Below are 6,166 nucleotides of genomic sequence, written 5' to 3'. Positions count from 1 at the left end.
ATGAGTGTGAGTAAATTATGTGTAAATATGAGTGTGAGTAAATGAGAAAATATGAGTGTGAGTAAAGGATGAGCAAATATGAGTGTGAGTAAATGATGTGTAAATATGAGTGTGAGTAAATTATGTGTAAATATGAGTGTGAGTAAAGGATGAGCAAATATGAGTGTGAGTAAATGATGTGTAAATATGAGTGTGAGTAAATTGTGTTTAAATAATATGAGTGTGAGTAAATTATGTGTAAATAATATGAGTGTGAGTAAATTGTGTAAATATTAGTGTGAGTAAATTATGTTTAAATAATATGAGTGTGAGTAAATTATGTGTAAATAATATGAGTGTGAGTAAATTGTGTAAATATTAGTGTGAGTAAATGATGTTTAAATTTGAGTGTAAGTGAGTAAATGATGTGTAAATATGAGTTTGAGTAAATGAAGTGTAAATATGAGTGTGAGTAAATGGTGTAAATATGAGTGTGAGTAAATGATCTGTAAATATGAGTGTGGGTAAATGATGTGTAAATATGAGTGTGAGTAAATGATGTGTAAATATGAGTGTGGGTAAATGATGTGTAAATATGAGTGTGGGTAAATGATGTGTAAATATGAGTGTGAGTAAATTGTGTAAATATGAGTGTGAGTAAATTAGTAAATATGAGTGTGAGTAAATGATGTGTAGATATAAGTGTGAGTAAAATAGTAAATATGAGTGTGAGTAAATTGTGTAAATATGAGTGTGAGTAAATGATGAGCAAATGAGAGCAAGTAAATTTGAGTGTGAGTAAAGGATGAGTTAATATGAGTGAGTAAATTTGAGTGTGAGTAAAGGATGAGTTAATATGAGTGAGTAAATTTGAGTGTGAGTAAAGGATGAGTTAAAATGAGTGAATAAGGATGAGTAAATATGAGTAAAGGATGAGTAGCTGTGAGTAAATTAGTAAATATGAGTGAATAAAGGATGAGTAAATATGAGTGTGAGTAAATGATGAGCAAATATGATTGAGTAAATATGAGCGTAAGTAAATGTGAGTGTGAGTAAATATGAGTGAACAAAGGATGAGTAAATATGAGTGTGAGTAAAGGATGAGTAAATGTGAGTGAATAAGGATTTGTAAATATGAGTAAATGTGAGTGTGAGTAAATATGAGTGAACAAAGGATGAGTAAATATGAGTGTGAGTAAGGATGAGTAAATGTGAGTGTGAGTAAGGATGAGTAAATATGAGTGTGAGTAAGGATGAGTAAATATGAGTAAATGTGAGTAAATTAGTAAATATGAGTGAATAAAGGATGAGTAAATATGAGTAAATAAAGGATGAGTAAATGTGAGTAAATTAGTAAATATGAGTTTGAGTAAAGGATGAGTAAATTTGAGTGTGAGTAAAGGATGAATAAATATGAGTGTGAGTAAAGGATGAGTAAATATGAGTTTGAGTAAAGGATGATTATAAGTGAGTAAAGGATGAGTTAATATTAGTGAGTAAATTTGAGTGTGAGTAAAGGATGAGTAAATATAAGTGTGAGTAAAGGATGAGTTAATATGAGTGAGTAAATATGAGTTTGAGTAAAGGATGAGTAAATTTGTGTGTGAGTAAAGGATAAGTTAATATGAGAGTGAGTAAAGGATGATTATAAGTGAGTAAAGGATGAGTTAATATTAGTGAGTAAATTTGAGTGTGAGTAAAGGATGAGTAAATATAAGTGTGAGTAAAGGATGAGTTAATATGAGTGAGTAAATATGAGTGTGAGTAAAGGATGAGTGAATATGAGTGACTCAATATGAGTGTGAGTGAAGGATGAGTATACGTGTGAGTAAAGGATGAGTTAATATGAGTGAGTACATTTGAGTGAGTAAAGGATGAGTATAAGTGTGAGTAAAGGATGAGTTAATATGAATGAGTAAATTTGAGAGTGAGTAAAAGATGAGTAAAAATTTGTGTGAGTAAAGCATGAGTTAATATGAGTGAGTAAATATGAGTGTGAGTAAAGGATGATTATAAGTGAGTAAAGGATGAGTTCATATTAGTGAGAAATTTGAGTATGAGTAATGGATGAGTAAATATGAGTATGAGTTAATATGAGTGTGAGTAAAGGATGAGTATAAGTGTGAGTAAAGGATGAGTAAATATGAGTGTGAGTAAAGGATGAGTATAAGTGTGAGTAAAGGATGAGTTAATATGAGTGTTCTTTTGTTTTATTCATTTGACATTTCTTTATTTTTCCTTCTTTCAGTCATTCACTCACAAATACAATTGTTAAAACCCTATCTTTCTTTCTTTTTCGCTCTTTCTTTCGTTCGTACTTTCATTCTTTCTTTTATTCACTCACTCTTTCTCTCGTTCATTCTTTCATTTCTTTGTTCACGCACTTGCTCTTGCTTTTCTTCGTTCTTTCTTTTGTTCGTTCATTCTTTCTTTCTTTTGTTTATTCTTTCTTTGGTTCTTTTTACATTTGTTTAATCACTCTTTCTTTCATTCGTTCTTTCGTTGGCTCATTTGCTCTTTCATTCTTTCTTTCTTTTGTTCATTCTTTCTTTGGTTTGCTCACTCTCTCTCTCGTTCATTCTTTCTTTTCTTTGTTCATGCACTTGCTCTTGCTTTTCTTCGTTCTTTCTTTTGTTCTTTAATTTTTATTCTTTCTTTTGTTTATTCTTTCTTTGGTTTTTTCATTCGTTTGCTCACTCTTTCTTTCATTCGTTCTTTTGTTTACTCTTTCGTTCATTCTTTCGTTCATTCTTTCGTTGGCTCATTTGCTCTTTCATTTTTTCTTTCTTTTGTTCATTCTTTCTTTGGTTCTTTCATTCGTTTACTCACTCTTTCTTTCGTTTGTACTTTCATTCTTTCTTTTGTTCGCTCACTCTTTCTCTCGTTCGTTCATTCTTTCTTTTCTTTGTTCATGCACTTGCTCTTGCTATTCTTCGTTCTTTCTTTTGTTCGTTCATTCTTTCTTTCTTTTGTTTATTCTTTCTTTGGTTCTTTCATTCGTTTACTCGTCCTTTCTTTCATTTGTTCTTTTGTTTGCTCTTTCGTTGGCTCATTTGCTCTTTCATTCTCTTTCTTTTGTTCATTCTTTCTTTGGTTCTTTCATTAGTTTACTCACTCTTTCTTTCGTTCATACTTTCCTTCTTTCTTTTGTTCGCTCACTCTTTCTCTCGTTCACTCTTTCTTTTCTTTGTTCATGCACTTGCTCTTGCTTTTCTTCGTTCTTTCTTTTGTTCGTTCATTCTTTCTTTTGTTTATTCTTTCTTTGGTTCTTTAATTCGTTTACTCACTCTCTTTTATTCGTTCTTTTGTTTGCTCTTTCGTTCATTCTTTCGTAGGCTTATTTGCTCTTTCATTCTTTCTTTCTTTTGTTCATTCTTTCTTTGGTTCTTTCATTCGTTTACTCGCTCTTTCTTTAATTCGTTCTTTTGTTTGCTCCTTCGTTCATTCTTTCGTTGGCTCATTTGCTCTTTCTTTCTTTCTTTTGTTCATTCTTTCTTTGGCTCTTTCATTCGTTTACTCGCTCTTTCTTTCAATCGTTCTTTTGTTTGCTCCTTCATTCATTCTTTCGTTGGCTCATTTGCTCTTTCATTCTTTCTTTCTTTTGTTCATTCTTTCTTTCTTTTGTTCATTCTTTCTTAGGTTCTTTCATTCGTTTACTCACTCTTTCTTTCATTCGTTCTTTTGTTTGCTCCTTCGTTCATTCTTTCGTTGGCTCATTTGCTCTTTCATTCTTTTGTTCATTCTTTCTTTGGTTCTTTCATTCGTTTACTCGCTCTTTCTTTCATTTGTTCTTTTGTTTGCTCCTTCGTTCATTCTATCGTTGGCTCATTTGCTCTTTCATTCTTTCTTTCTTTTGTTCATTCGTTGGTTCTGTCATTCGTTTACTCGCTCTTTCTTTCAATCGTTCTTTCGCTTGCTTGCTCGCTCTTTCTTTTGTTTGTTTTTCTTTGTTTGTTTGTTTGTTTATTCACTCTTCCTTCCTTCCTTCCTTCGTGTTAATTTGTTCATGCATTCGTGTTTGATCTTTCTTTCATTTTTTCTTATCCTTTTGTTCATTCTTTAATTAGTTTGTTCAAATGATTTTCTTTTTGTTTGTTCGTTCATTCGTTCATTGTTGTAACGACATGAGTGTGAGTAAATGATGACAGAATTGTCATTTTTGCATGAATCCTTTGATCTTTCTTTCATTTTTTCTTATCCTTTTGTTCATTCTTTAATTACTTTGTTCAAATGATTTTCTTTTTGTTTGTTCGTTCATTCGTACATTGTTGTAACGACATGAGTGTGAGTAAATGATGACAGAATTGTCATTTTTGCAAGAATCCCTTTATAAACATGATTGAGTTTATTGAGTATTCATTGTAGTAGGTAGCTCTATTGTAAAATGTCTTTTGTAATACAACACAATAGCAGCTGACTCAAGTCCTGAGGTTAAAGTCCTGAGTCTGATGATTTCCACAGGCCGCCGGTTTGACGTTTTTCCTGCTGCGTCATCCTCTCGGCATATGCGTCCGTGCCCGGGAGCGACGTGCCGTTGCCAAGTTCTGGTTGGCATGGTAACGCGTGTTGGATTAAAGTGTTTTGTGCAGATGTAGTTTTCTCTCTGATGGAGCTTATTTACAGTGAAGAGGAACAGAGACACAGTGGCAATAAAAATGATGAGATTTTCCTCCTCCTCCAGGGAAATTGCTGAAATCCCCCGCCTGTTTTGCTCTAATCACATTTAATGTGACTGATCCAGTGTTCTGTGAAACCGAGCGTCTCCAGCTACAAGCCACTCGTGATTTAACATAGTTAAACTACATACAGTCATGCTGCCCTACGAACAAACTACACCAGCAACTTACACAAAGTGCATCCATGCTGCATGCCAAACCAGATCACATCATCATAATTGGATTATATAATAGGATTTAATGCGAGCAGTATTTCTGGTTCAAGAACAATGGTTTTGAATGAATGAATCTAGGAGGACAGCATTAAACTTAAACAAGAAAACTAGAAAATATAGAGTTGATAACAGTGATGAACAGCAGTGTTTAAATCATTTTTACTTTTGCAAAGAGAGGAATCATCGAGTTGTTTCTGTTTGAATTGGTTCATTTAGAATGAAATGACTTTTTAACACTATGAGAAGGGAATAACGTTTTTATTGAGTTAAACCATTGCCACCACTTAACCAAAACGAGGGAACAAATGTATTAAAGCTGGCCAGAAGTGAATATGTTGTGGAAACAACATCTATTTTAGTTTTTGCACGGGTCTATATTGACTTTAAAACAGACACATATTATACTTGTGTCACGCATGATCGGTAGGAAAACGTAGCGTGTTATGGGAAAAGCTGTGGGAAATGTTGAAAATTTAAGTATAAACGAGTTAAAATCCAGCCAAAAGATCTGCTAGTGCTTGAAGACAAAATACACTTATATTCCAAATACAATTTATGAAGAAAGTCTTAGAACAATGGTTTTGAGCACTTTTTTGTGTGAAAGTATAATTCAATTAAATGTATTTTGTTTCAAATGTATTGTTGTTTTTAAATATTTTACTGGAAAACAAGTAAAACACTCAAATGCGCCTGTTCATCAACTCTATATTCTAGTTTTCTTGATGTATTTAGTGTTTTATCTGTTCAAGTTTAATGCTGTCACAACCAGAAATATTGCTCTGATTAAATATATCACCTAAAAATAATAATAATCTCCTCGCTGTCGAGCGGAAACTTTGTATGTCCAAATATATAGTGAATAGTTACGAGATAACGAGAATAACGAGAATAGTTTTTGTGCGCAAAAAAACCCTAAATAACGACTTATATAGTGATGACGATTTCAAAACACGGCCTCATGAAGCTTCAAAGCGTTATGAATCAGTGAGTCGATTCATGATTCGGATCGTGTGTCAAACTGCTGAAATCGCGTGACTTTGGTGATCTAAACTGCTGATTCGACTCACTGATTCATAACGCTTCGAAGCTTCATGAGGCCGTGTTTTGAAATCGTCATCACTATATAAGTCGTTATTTAGGGTTTTTTTGCGCACAAAAACTATTCTCGTCTTCATAAAGTTATTGTAGAGCCACTGTAGTGAGATGGACTTTGTATCGACGTCTTTAGTGTCTTTTAAGGGTCTTGAGAGTGTAAAGTGCCATTGTGCCAATGGAGGCCTTTCAGAGCATCAGATT

General features: G+C 33.0%; 1 protein-coding gene across 3 annotated transcripts in view; it reads left to right on the top strand.

The window, feature by feature from the left end:
* The window catches only part of pigg (phosphatidylinositol glycan anchor biosynthesis class G (EMM blood group)), a 348,519-nt gene that overhangs the window by 317,272 nt on the left and 25,081 nt on the right, over window positions 1-6,166 (top strand). The gene's annotated exons all lie outside the window — the stretch shown is intronic.

Source organism: Gobio gobio (assembly GCF_949357685.1).
Source record: "Gobio gobio genome assembly, chromosome: 16".
NCBI classification, from domain to species: domain Eukaryota; kingdom Metazoa; phylum Chordata; class Actinopteri; order Cypriniformes; family Gobionidae; genus Gobio; species Gobio gobio.
Note: the sequence above shows the minus strand (reverse complement) of the source record. Positions and strands in the feature narration are given on the sequence as shown.